Genomic DNA, 13,649 nt, shown 5'->3' with positions numbered 1-13,649 from the left:
ACGGGGGGTCCTGGAGACAGGCTGGCAAACCAGGGGGCTCAGCAGGCACAAGGAGCAAAGAAAAACGCAGATTCCTGGGAGGATCACGAAGCACTGGAGTGGGTTGCCCGAGAGGTTGGGGGACCTCTGTGCCTGGGGGTCTTCAAGACCGGAGTGGCCTCAACCAAGAGCACGACGCTGAGGAGCCCGTGAAGGGATGCCTGTTGAAGCCCTGCAAGAAAAAGCTTTGCCAGTGGGAAATGCAGTGAAGGTTTCCAAAGGTGCAACAGCTTCCAGAGTGTTTCGACTTCCTGGTTTGGTTTTGTTCAGGGGCTTTCACAAATACTTATTTAGGATAGGTTAGAGCAGAGAAGAAGAGAAGAGAAGAAGAGAAGAGAAGAGAAGAGAAGAGAAGAGAAGAGAAGAGAAGAGAAGAGAAGAGAAGAGAAGAGAAGAGAAGAGAAGAGAAGAGAAGAGAAGAGAAGAGAAGAGAAGAGAAGAGAAGAGAAGAGAAGAGAAGAGAAGAGAAGAGAAGAGAAGAGAAGAGAAGAGAAGAGAAGAGAAGAGAAGAGAAGAGAAGAGAAGAGAAGAGAAGAGAAGAGAAGAGAAGAGAAGAGAAGAGAAGAGAAGAGAAGAGAAGAGAAGAGAAGAGAAGAGAAGAGAAGAGAAGAGAAGAGAAGAGAAGAGAAGAGAAGAGAAGAGAAGAGAAGAGAAGAGAAGAGAAGAGAAGAGAAGAGAAGAGAAGAGAAGAGAAGAGAAGAGAAGAGAAGAGAAGAGAAGAGAAGAGAAGAGAAGAGAAGAGAAGAGAAGAGAAGAGAAGAGAAGAGAAGAGAAGAGAAGAGAAGAGAAGAGAAGAGAAGAGAAGAGAAGAGAAGAGAAGAGAAGAGAAGAGAGAAGAGAGCAGAATAGAGTATAGAAGAGTAGAGTGGAATGGAATGGAATGGAATGGAATGGAATGGAATGGAATGGAATGGAATGGAATGGAATGGAATGGAAAGTGTGTGAAACAGGTTTGTTTTGCCTCTGCTGCTTGCCAGTTTCACTGGGTGCCTCTTCGCTTGCTTTGTCTTCCCACCAGAGCCATCGACCCTCTTCACTTTCTCCCTGTGGCTGCATGAGCCTATACCTCCCCCTCCCCCTTTTTTCCCGTCCGTCAATTCTTTGCAAGACAAAGAGGATAATTTATTTAACTGTTGCTGATACAATGTGCTAAAACTCTCCTAACATTTAGTTACACTTGTTAATTCTTTTAATCTCTCCCAGGTAATGCTCCAGGTGCAGAGAAAGACCTCCCTGGACCACAGAGGCATGAGCACAGCGCAGAGAAGTCAGCGCTTACTCCAAAGGGTCGTGCCGACGCGACCAGTCTAGAACAGCACGGGTGGTGAAACCGGAGCGGGGAGAGCTTGGCCTCATTCGCAAACTTCTCTTTGCAGCACGGCGAGATTTATAGGAGGCAGCCTTAGGGGAAGGCAGATGCTGCAGGATTTCCCTCGGACTGGGCTGCTGAGGCCTTTCCCGGAGAGACAACGCTTTCCGTGCAAAACGGAACCGCGACTTGGCGACGCGGTTAGGGCCGGCAGCCCTGCGCCGGTAGATACGGGTCCATGAAGGAAAAAAATCAAATCAAGCAAACTTTCAGCTTGTCTGGAAAGTTGAGGCTTGGTCCCGGGCGCAGCAACAGCCTCCCTCTCGCTACAAAGCACGTGCCTCGGGGAACGGCAGCCCTCGTATCAGCAAAACAAAAAAGATCATTTGTGGTCTCGCGGAGCAGCGTCTTGCCAGCACCCTTGTAGCCAGGATGAAATCCGAGAGTTGCCGCAATCTAAACCTTCTCTGCAGTTGCTTTTATCTTGCTGAGGGAAAAACAAACAGAGGAGAACCAGAGAGCTTTGTGGCTAAGATGTCTCACATCTGGTTTCAGCTCCAAGAAATGTACTTCCACCCCCTCCCCAAATTGTTAATGTTAAATAAACAAAACCCCAGCGATTTTTTTCTGGATTTTGGCTCTTGGGTAACTTACGAGCAGCTTTGGCTTGAATTCCAGGCTTGTGCTACCCTCCATCCCTAACGAAAGCAACGCACCTCGCTTGGCCGGCGGGGAGGCATTTCCAGATGGCAAACGGGACCACCAGGCCCTGGGACCCTGCGCTGGGAGGAAGAAGCAGCCTTGACCACTCTGTTTTTAGGTTTCAGTTCTGCATTTTTGCCTCTGTTATTTATGTTCCCCCTCCCCTAGCTTTCTTTAAGAACGTCTGGAAACATTTAAGACGTGTCCAATTGTGTTAACATGCCTTTAAGAGCTTTACGGCGTCGATTTGATTCCCGCTCTTAGCGACTGGGCTTTCTAATTTGCTGGCTTATTCCTTTTATATCGCACAGGAACCTACTTGTTTTCAGTGCTTTCAGGTGTTAGGTCAGTCTGAAGTCGTTTGGACATCACTTCGACACTTCCCTTTGCCATGTTTGGAGCAGTTCCCTCGCTGGTGTGCGGGAGGAGGGCAGCGTTTCCTTCCTCCGAGATCCTCGCCATCCTCTTCCAGCAGAGGTAGCTCAGTCGGGGCAGATGAAGGGCTCTTCTCCTCTTCCCCTCCTTGAGTCACCCCAAGTCTAATCACCCTCTTCCAAAAGCAGGGCGCGGGGGCCAAATGAGGCACCACTGATTTCTGTCACCCACCTCCACGCTCGCTTGTGACCAGCTCCCCTCTCTTTCGGGCGCTGGGACGCTCTCTGGCCAGAAGCCACGTTAACATTGTTCTCTCCAAATGAGAGCGGGAGCTGGGCTCAATAGCCATTAGAATTCTTTGTATTTATTACAAAGGTAATAAGACCAGGCCATACAGGAGAAATGTTTGTCTAACACAGCACCAATGTTTCTGCCCAGTTAGAACTGCTGATAATTTATGGAAAAAAAAAAAAAAAAAAGAGCCATCCATTTCTATTCAGGGGATTCAATTTTCTTTCTACTTCATCAGATTAACACCAGTGAAACTCCATTAACTACTGGGGAAGCTGCTCTTCATCTGAGAAGCAAACCCGTTGGATTTTCTGGCTTTGGCGTGCAGCCCCTTCATTCAAAGGAGCGAAGGTGGACGTAGGAAGTACCTACAAGAGCTTGCCTTGTGTGTGGTTTGGGGGGGTTGCTGTGGACTTTTTTTCTTTTTCTTTCCCCTATTTACCCTTTTCTTCCAAACCCCAAGGACCTCACTCTGATTTTCATTTCCTGCATGCTAATTCTCTCTCCTGTTTCTCCTCCCTCTGCGCTACTCAGCACATTGCTGATGAGGACACCAGGAACAAGCCTGAAGGTGCTTCCTCTTATTTCAAACCTCATTTTCCAGGACAGTGAGCAGTGTTTTGCTAAGCCTTTCACTTTTTGGACAAAACAGGAAGGAAATGTTTGTGAAGTTCTGATGAAGATCCTCTAAGATCTCTGCAGGTAACATTTAACCATTTCCAGCGTTCCTGCATCGGTAGCACTCGCTGTCTGCTCGCTGAACGGGACGTGAGGTTTGTCAAACTGCCTCAAACGATGACATCTAAAACGTTGTGACCAGCAGTATCACCTCCCTTCACCAGTTTTCACTGCGAAATCCAGCTGTAAAGGTATCTTGCCCAGTAGCCAACGAGTTATACCAGCATCTCACCACGGCAAGTTGTGCCAACCGCACTTTAAATCTCTCCCCTGGAGCTAAAAAGCTCATTATACCCCCTCAGAACCCAGCGCCGACTCATGAATCTCTTCGCCACGTTGTACTTTCTAAGCTTGGTAATCGTTAGCATTAATAACGATCATCAAACTGCTGCCTGCCTGGCAGTTCTACAGATCTTTTGTACCCAGCATCAGAACATGCAGCGCTTGGGCCAGCCAAGGATCTCAGTGGTTTCTCCACATATTCCACGGAAACCTGCAAGCGGGCACACCCTGGTCAGCGAAAAAGCTTTTCTCCCATCGAAACCTCTACTTTTTGGACAACCCTAAAGGAAGTGAAGCCTGTGAGCGGACGTGGAGCTACGCTTTGATTCCACGTCTAGACATCAGGACCAAGAGATGAGGCGGATTTGGCAGGAGGCAGGCAAGCTGCTTAAGTTGTGCAACTCCCTCAATACCCCATTGCTCAGAAGTCATGAATTCGAGCAAGGAGGTTTGTCTGCAACATTCTTAAGCAATTTTCTGTACTTATTTCAAACAGGAATCCGATTCTAACAATAGTTATAGAATTAAGAACAACTCTCGCCCTGGCACTGGAAGAAGAAGAAATAAACAAAACCAAACACTCAGTTGTATGTTGCTGTAGAACAACCTCTGCGTTAAAATGGAGAAACACGACGCAGCACGCAGAATGACCTCCGTTAACATGTGGCAGCCCGACCATACCTTGGCATACGTGTGAACCCTCCGCCAAGAAGAAAAAGCATCAACCGTATTCATAAAGTCTGCTGGTATTTAAATAACACCACTCGAAACGCGGTCTAGAGGCTAAAGCCAAAGGGAAATGGTTCGACGGTACCGAGATTTGGAGAAGGAGCTCACCTTCCTCGTGCAACGGGATTTGCTGTTTTAAGCCCTTTTAGAGAAACCACTGTGGGCAGGGGGAACATGCAAGTATAAACCTTTTCATTCCAATGTGCGTTTTCTCCCCACAGCGCTACAGGCCCGTTGGTGTTTCTCATTGGCTTCAAGCAGTGTTCGGCCAGACCCTAAAAACGATGGTACCACGTGTCCAAAGCCGGCTGCTGCACTTGGTGGTGATCTTTTATTACTCAAAAGCAAGCTGAAATCAGGGAATAATTTTTACTTGCAAAAGCATCAGGATGGCATCTGAACTACTGTTGGATTCTCTTCAAACCGGTACATCCAGAAACTCACCAGTTTTACCAAGTTACCCTAATTTTTTTCCCGACACTGGTCTGTGCATCCTGTAGAAAACAACCCCAGGAGGTGAAAAAGTCAGCTGAGCACGCGCGGCTTCGCCTCGCTGCCCTGCGGAACTGCCACTTCCAGGGCAAAAGAACACAGCGAAAAAATGTCCACGAGGTAAAACCTCTGGGCTGCGCTGGATTAAGGGAACATCCTCAAAGAGCCCCTAAATACTCTCACCTTCACCGCTGAGGAACATCTGGCTCAGTTAACGCTGAAGCTCTACAGAATGAAAGGTGGTGCAGCGGGACCCAAAGTCCCCCGTGCTTCAGGCCTTGGAAATTAAATCCACACTAAACATTATCTACTAGCCAGGGCCCCGGGGGTACCGATCCTGAAACACGCGTTTAGTACAAGACACCACGTGTTGAGATGCTGAGGCAGGTTTTGGATAGGAGATAAAATAGGCAGGCTCTTGGAATTTTGTATTTCTGGGCTGCAAAACAATTTACTGTGAAAGATAAGGTTTCTGCAGCGCAGACGTTTTTCTTCTTATTAAAAATATGACGTATGTGGTCATCGGTGCAGAGAGACTTTATGTAAGAGGAGGCTTCGAGAGGAAAATTCAAAGTGTCCTTGACAAAGTGGCACAGAATAGCTGTGGCAACACAAATGCAGCTCGATCCTAACGGCCCGTTTCACTGCTGCCCAGTCTCGCTGGCGTTCCCCAGCGTAAGGAAGCTCGTAAGGAGAAGCTAAGGGAGTCCAAGAAAACCTTCTGTGAGTCAGACATGCTCAGAGAAGGAAACCGTAAACGTGCCCTTCAAGCGGGGCTGTGAGCATCCCTACCCCAGCAGCAAACTTTGGCTGTTAAAGGTTTGATGCAACAGCCCTGCGAAGCCTCTGGGCTTCTGCACTCTCTCTAAGTCATCGTCCATTATTAGGCACATCAAAGAAAACCAGCCCATACCCTGCAGAACTTAAAAAACTCATCGATAACACCCAACACCCGCCTTTCCCCGAGTAAATCACACAAGGTCAGCCTTCGTGTGGAGCTCCCAGCCGACATGTTTCCTCTGAAATCGCCCGTTTTGGCTGCTGCGAGGCTGGACCAGAAAGCGTTTGCTTTTTTTTTCCACAAGAGAGGGGCTCAAGGCCTGGTCCCGAAGCTCTTTAGCTGCACAGGTTCCCTCAGGCCGGAGCCCTGCGTCACCGCGACTCGCGTGGAATTGCGCAGCTTTTCCAGCAGGGCGTTGGCAGCACAAGCAACAAACCACAAATCAGCTTTTGAGGAGTCTTTTTTATTAAGATAAATCCAGCAAAATTCCTAACAGTGGGTACATACAACCGACCTGCCCTTTTAAAAGAAATGTTTGTATTTCATTTAAAAACGTGGTTACACTTTTTTTTATTTATTTATTTTTTCAAAACTGACAAAATAAAATTACATTTGGGAAACAACAGATTTCCAGCTCTTAGGTTTTTTTTTTTTTTTTTTCATGAAAATAGCTCACCTTCTTTATAAAAGCAACCCACAGAACCACTGGAATGTTTAACACGGTTATTTGTTTTGAGACCTCCCCACTTTAAGAAACCATACAACACATACAAGGGAAAAAAATTAAAATCTGAAGTCTGTAAGCATGACTTACACAAAAAAGGGACACACTGACAGAAGTCAAAAGCTACCACCACTTATTCTTTCCATGTACCATACAAACTATTACAATCACAAAATTTAAAAACAATGATCTTTTTTTTTGTTGTTTTCTTTTGTTTGTTAGGGATTTAATTCCCAAGTAACCGAGATGAAGATGTTCCATAATTAAATTCATGCTAAAAAAACCTGCATTTATAAAATAGTTGATAAAAATATTCCTCTCTGTTAACAATACAGCATGGAGGTACGGATACCAAATGATGGAGATATAGGGCAGGGTTAACATTACTCGGACTTGGCTTCCTTATCATCAGATGCTTCAGCAGCTGGTGCCTATAAAAGTGTTTGGGAAGAATAGAAATATTATTCGTAATGCTGATCGGATTCCGTTCTAACAAGCATCAAAGAGAGACTTAGTTTGTTAGCACAGACACGGACAACACTTGGGGCAGACAGCGACCACAGGAAATATCAACGCAACGACACGTCGGCTGCTAATTCTAAAAATTCAAAATTTTAACTGATGATCGAGCTTAGCTTGGAATGTTGGGTGCCTCAAAGAGGCAGAGGCTTAGAATATATTTGAGATTAGGGTCAGTCACGTGCCAGGGAAAGTTTAGGTCCTTGTCTCCGTAAGTCACAGGGACGTGTAGGAATTACACGTAAAACCACCATTCTTGTCTCCTGGCCAAACTCCAGGGAAAAATCTCACCTGTTTTCTATCCAAACGCCCGCTATTACTTTTGAAGTCAACGCACCAAAAGTGCAAAGCTCCTACCAAAGGTCCTCTGAAGTACATCAGCCCCATATTAATTTTTAGCAAAGAAGCTCCTGGATTAGTTTTAAAAATGAATGAATAAGCAACTCGTTAACTGGATAACGGTACTCGACACGCCGAGAGAGATCACCGAAAATCGAAAGCGACAGAGAACACAACAGCCTCGTCTGTGCCCACGTGGGGAAAAAAGGGAGCCTGTGGCAAACGTTGCACTTTTACTACCAGCAAGAAATCTGCTAGGAAAAGGCAGCTCTTAGGTAAGTAGCTGATACGGTAAGAACCTGTAAGAGAGAGGCTTTGCAGATCAAGGGACCAGGCCGAGTTTATTTTGCAGATCTCTTGTTGACCCGTTCTGAGGCGGAGGAATTGTTTTAAAGAATTGCGTAAAACTTAAAACCAGATTTGTGGCACAGTACCAACCCGTGCTGAGCAGAAGAGGCAATCCAGCAGTCCAGGGAGGATATGCAAAGTCAGCTCAAGGCTGGAGAGCGATCTTAGCCAGCTCTATTGTTCCCCAAATATTCTGCATTGCTCTCGGGCCAGCCCGGCGAGGGGCACTACGAGAGCACAGACCCCCTGCGGAAGGGCTCTGTCGCAGGGCAGAAGGAGCTGGAAGGAGAACGCTATTCTTTCGGGCTCTCCCTGGGAGCTGCCCTGCTGGTATGTCCTTACAGGGCGGCAGCGAAACACGCCGCCTTCCGACAAGGAGGCCCGAGCGTGAGCTCCTGCAGATGTATCACCCATACATCTGTGCTTATTCCCATCTTTACTGCACCTAAAGTACCTCATTAGTTTTGGTATCTCCGTTTTCAGAGTGGTTTTCTTCTTTAGCATCCTCTTGTTTAGTTTCGTCTTTGCCTTTGGCTCCTTTCTTCCCTTTTGTTGCTGCCTTTTTGTCCTCCTTTTTATCATTTGCTGCCTTCTCTTTCTGTTAAGAAAACAGACCGCGGGACGTTAAACACTTCATTTCCACCTCGTATGTCCGCACATGTGTGTTCTCAACTCTGAAACCAGCCCCGCAACCTGCTTGGATGCACCAAACTTCCTATTGACAGAGAGGAAAGTTTCCAAGGAGAAGCACTTTCCCTCTATTCCGTCCTGAATGTGCTACTGGGAAGTGCTTAATATAAAAGCAGCCACGGCCGGGGTTAAAAGAATTCCTATTTTAAATAGGCATTCAATTAAATTAGCTCAGAAATGTCGAACTGGCCCGTGTTTCTGCTGTGCTGCTGAAAGGCATACCACAGAACAAAAAGAACATGTACAACTAGTGGAAATACCAGAATACTTCAGATGTGCTATTAATGCCTATTGAGAAAAGTGCAACAAAGCCGTAGTCAAAGGACCTTGGCCCTTCCCTGCCAGAAATATTCCTTATGATAATAAACCATTTGTGGGACAGACAAGTTGGAGGCCCAACAGCATCGCTTCAGCAACGACCAGAACTTTGCGTATCTTCTACACGGACCAGGCAAAAATCTAAACAAAACTCGATGCTACAACTTCTGCAGTAACAGTTTTCTATATGGCGAGGTCAGATCCCGGCCCCAGCACAGTAACGAGCGTGACTCTCATTCGTTTCACGTCCGGGGATCTGCCTCTTGCTGCCAATAAGGAACCACATGAAGCAAACGAGCTTAGTTCCTCGCTTGATTAACCTGGTTTCAACAATGGAACCATAAATACCTGCAGAATTACTACTCACAGGTAAAGCAAAAATAAACAGATAATTAACTAAGATGTATCTACTCGGAAGGCGGAGTTGTCTCGGTAACTAGAAGTTCTAAAACGTGTACTTTCTTATTTCAACACCTTGCTTTTTAGTGTCCAAACCTCTCATTAAAAACGAGCTGCTCGCTAAGGGTAAACTCAGAGTGCACGGGGCAAAGTCACCTGATTTTTCAGCAATACTGATGATAAAAAATTGACCACAAGGAACACCGACTCCTGTCGTAACGCAGAAAGTTCAAGGTAGCAAATATGACAGTAACATTAGCGCCCAAGTACGCTGGTGCTGTTTGGCAGGAAGATTTAGACGGCAAGACTACTGCCAGGGTACGGGTTTGCTCTGTGTCACTTGAACAAACCTCACCAGACCTCTGCAGCCCATGGAAGTCCACGGGGAAGGGTTCCTGCAGCAGCACCAGGACGCTCCAAACTCACAAGCCCAGGCCTGTTAGTCTCTTGCTCTTCCCATAGCAGCCAGAAAGGATTTTTAAATACTTGGGGTTGTTTGAAGAAGGGTAGCTTTTCCCTTACCTCGTCAAAAAAAGACCGACAGAGCTAAAACTGTCATTCTCTGCAGCCCCCTCCTTGCTGGTAAAGCCTCTCACTTAAGAAAGCACCTCAAGAGAATCCACAGAAACTGGCTTCCATGGCTGGACTGACCAAAGAGCGAGCGTCTCGCAGTGCACGGCTCTGAGGGAGGATCCCGGGATCTCTGCTCTGTCCTGCAAGTTCCGTGGCTTCTGGGGAAAAGCTAATGGCTACTCTGTAAGGGGTCAAGCCCCCGGCCACAACCGAGGGAGTCCAGGAAAGAAAAATACCCAAGAGGGCAAAGTTATTTTTCAATTTCCGAGCTTCTTCCACCCTCTCAGTTTGTTCTGAGCTAACACCATTGTGTCAATTTTCCTGAATAATTTTTCGATACAGACGGCAACATCAATTCAGTAACAAGGTCACGTGTTTTATGAGGTGATCAAATTTTTTTCCCAGCTCTGTGTTTTTCAAGGTGGCAAAGCTGAAAAGGTGAAACGTACTCTGACACACACACAAAAACATTTGCAGAACATGAAGGTTGTAAAGTTAAGCATTTGGGGGAAACAAGAATTAAAGATGCCTCCACAATCCTTATTACATTCACCTTTGTACAGATGCTGATCCAGTATCAGAAACTCTAGAGAGCCAAAAACGCAGCTCGAGTATCCTGGCTTCAAACCAGCACCTTAGAAGCAAGAGGTCCAACGTTTTCCCAGTCCGACTGGGAGGTAACGTGTGGGTTAAAGACCAAGGCAGCAGCAGAACTAAACCATGTATGATCCCAGAGGGAGAGCGCACCGTATGGCTTGGGCAATAAGAGACCAGACTAAGTTTTGACAGTCCTTAACTTTTCAAAGCTCATTTTCACAACTTGTAGGATTTGGTTAACGCAGCTTTTGCGTATAAGCCCCGAGATGTCTCCATAAAAACAAGCAAACTTGAAAAAATAAGAAACGCCAACAACGTGCAGCTTGTGCAACTGCACTGACCTCTCCACGGGCCATCAGCAGAGGCTCAGCCCAGGACTTTTCGATCCTCCAGCCAGCTCTCTGCCACTTGGGATGGAAGCACAACCACCAGCGGTCGGCTCTCTGCTTCCCAGGGGACCGGCCACCAGCAGGAGATGCAAGCCGCGGGGTGCCAGCCGCTCGCACCACAGGAATGCGGAGCAGCAGGGTTCCTGGGTTCCCCTGCCGCTCCGGAATGGTATATGGAAATCCAGCCGCACGACCCAGACGCACGTGTGAAAAACTTGCTCTGCACACCACTGCGACGACAGAGCCGAGACGGTGGGTCCCCAAAAAGACAAGCGGGGTTCTCCTTCTTGTCCGTTGCTCGTGACAACCCCGCTGCTCCGTACAGCAGGAGCTGGAGGCAGGATAGTTCCCATCACCTGGAGGTGTGCTGTGCCAATCGCAAGCCTTTTGAAGGGAGAGAAAACTGCTCCCAATTCCCCCTCTGTCACCCCCTCCTGCAAATGAAGCATCTCCCACATCTGCGCTTTGCCCGTAAGGCCATCCGAAGCCACTACGGAAAATTTATCATGGCAACAGGTTACAAGTAACACTAAAGTTCTGTTGTTTGTTGTTTTTTTTTTTCCCAGCTGCAAAATCCTAATGCAATCGAAGTATTTAGAGATGGATCAACAAAAAAAGCCCTGCAAACTGCCACCACTGGGAAAGCTGGTGACAGGAAAGAGGTATAAAGGAATACCTTGTGGATTGCAGAACTGTCCCCTTTTAAACTTCAAACTGTTGCTCCAAAGCAAAAAGGAACTTTAAATAGTTTCTTTTTTAATTATACTGTCAGATACACCACTGGCATTTCCAAAAATATCCAGCTTAAGGAAATGGGTATGTAGGACTTTATCTTGAGTGGCTGAAATTTGATAAACTGATAACTAACTGAAAAGAGTGCCTTTGAATGAAAACATGGTAAGAAACGGTCATTAGAAGCATGATTTTCAATGCCTTCTCTAATTGAGTCTCTGATCTCTATTCAAAGCATCATTTTCCCACCAATTATACGAAACTCTGGGATAGCCTTGCAAGGCAAGCAGTAAAGTCTCACCGCACACGATGCGAATAAAATCTGTTCAGTTTTCCACATTCCCTCACTAGGAATTGGATAAAACCATCTTTACATCTTTTAACTCACATCATGCAACCTGAAACCTTTAAAGAAAATTATGGAAAACCGAAATGGTTAGTCAGGGATGCTTTTTCCCCCCCTATAAACCCTTTGAGAAAGGAAAGTATAACTTCAAGAGATCCTGAACTCTTACCTTAGGTGCTGCCTTTTTGGGCTTTGGCTCCGGTTTAGGCGGAGCAGGTTTCTGTACAAAACAGACATAAGAAAAAGAGTCAGATGAGCGCTATAAATGTTTTAGCAAAGTGCTGGTAACTTCTGAAAACTGAACGAGAAAGAGTTTAGAGATGTCTGCTTCATTCTGTGGTGTCAAGGAGTAAACACAGAGTCAGATGAGTGCGTTTCATTATCCAAACCCATAATTCCTCACATATATTACAGCGGTTACGGTACAGATGCTGACAGAAAAACTAAGTGTGTCTGGGTGTTACTGCCTGCTGTGAAGGCAGGCGTGTGTCAAAAATGAAAGGTATTAACATTTGGACATAACTCTACATCTGAATACAGGACTGAATTAAGGACTTTCTTTTTTAAATAACAACTGTTACCCACTTGGCATTTCCTTAAAAAAGGGCTGGGTGCACGAAGCATCCGTAGAAAAGATACTCAAGAGCCTGTTTAAGGCTGTGACTTTAGGCTGAACCCTACCACACGACAGAGATTTACACCCTCTAGGTCTGAGTTTACCTGACAATCAGGCCCGCAAAATCAATGGGCAAGCTTCAAGAATAAGGAGAGGGCAGGTAATGTATAGAGCTCTGAGCAGGTACTTGTATGGAAAAGACCTACAGAGAACGGATGCATCTTGCAATCAGTATTCCTTGACTCGGGATAGGTATTCACGCACGGAGACCAAACATTAACTAACACAGATGTTGTACCTCACATGCAATGTCTAAAAGTAAGGCTGTAATGATATTCAAGGACTGGAAACACAGAATGGGAATTTTCCTTTTAAATATTGCAGGACTCTAACCATGCCTTTCACAATACTGGTGAAAAAACCGACAAATCGTTTCTGTGTAAGCGTCCCCTAGAGCCTGGCATCCCACGTGATGGTACAGTGAAAGAGTAAATACGGATACTCACAGCTGATAGCCTAGCCGACCTTCTCTTTGGCTGCGTAAAGAAAGGTGTGTCACTAAAATTCAGAGTAAAGCCACAACAGCACGTACACTACGTCTTGAAGCCCCGCACACACAATTTAGGATGTAATTACAGGCATCGCGGTGACGACTTCCAAAAGCGCAGCTTTGTTCAACAGTCCTTGCTCTGCGCCGCCCCACTTTTACCTCACTGAGGTGGCAAGTGAGGAAAGTTTCTTTATTTTTAGGCAAGCCATCTTGCCACCCGGCTGTCACCTTCAAGGCTGAAGGGGACACGTTTCCCGTTGGACCCCACGGAACTCCAGCCTCATCCCGACGGACGCCCAGCAACGCCCCATCTCAGGTGACAGGCCTGGGCACCCCAAACCGAGGCGCCTGCCCCCCACCCCCATTGGGCCGCGGACACCTGTGCCTCCCAATTCCTGCGGGACACCAACGCAAGTTCTTGGAAGCAGCTCCTACCTCCTCCTTTGCCTCGCCTTCAGCTGGAGCCTGCAAGGTAAAAGGGAGAGACTGAGGTGAGAAGGCGGCGCTTGGCTGCCTCACACCAGCCGGAGCTTTGAGGGGAGCGGGTAAGGAAACCCCCAAACCCCTGAGGGGAGCAGGGGAGGAACCCCCAAACCTCCAGACCCCTGACAGAAGTGGATAACAAGGTCCAGACCTCTCAGGGGAGTGAGAGAGGAACCCCTCGACCTCCAGACCCCTGAGGGGAGAGGGTAAGGAACGCCTTCAGCCTCCAGCCCCCCGAAGGGAATGGATAACAACCTCCAGACCCCTGAGGGGAGCAGGTTAGGAACCACCTCAACCTCCAATCTGCTGAGGGGAGCAGGGGAGGAACCCCCCAAACCTCCAGTCTCC

General features: G+C 47.0%; 1 long non-coding RNA gene across 1 annotated transcript; it reads right to left on the bottom strand.

Annotated features, from left to right (window-relative positions):
• Positions 1–6,123: 6,123 nt before the first annotated feature.
• On the bottom strand, positions 6,124–13,285 carry LOC104274675. Its single transcript, XR_717827.1, has 5 exons — positions 13,254–13,285; positions 12,775–12,804; positions 11,822–11,872; positions 8,063–8,206; positions 6,124–6,833 (listed from the first exon to the last, which is right to left on the bottom strand). It is a non-coding gene; the product is annotated as an uncharacterized LOC104274675 (long non-coding RNA).
• Between the last annotated feature and the right edge of the window lie 364 nt (positions 13,286–13,649).

The sequence above is a fragment of the Apaloderma vittatum genome, unplaced genomic scaffold, assembly GCF_000703405.1.
Source record: "Apaloderma vittatum isolate BGI_N311 unplaced genomic scaffold, ASM70340v1 scaffold3675, whole genome shotgun sequence".
NCBI lineage: Eukaryota > Metazoa > Chordata > Aves > Trogoniformes > Trogonidae > Apaloderma > Apaloderma vittatum.
Note: the sequence above shows the minus strand (reverse complement) of the source record. Positions and strands in the feature narration are given on the sequence as shown.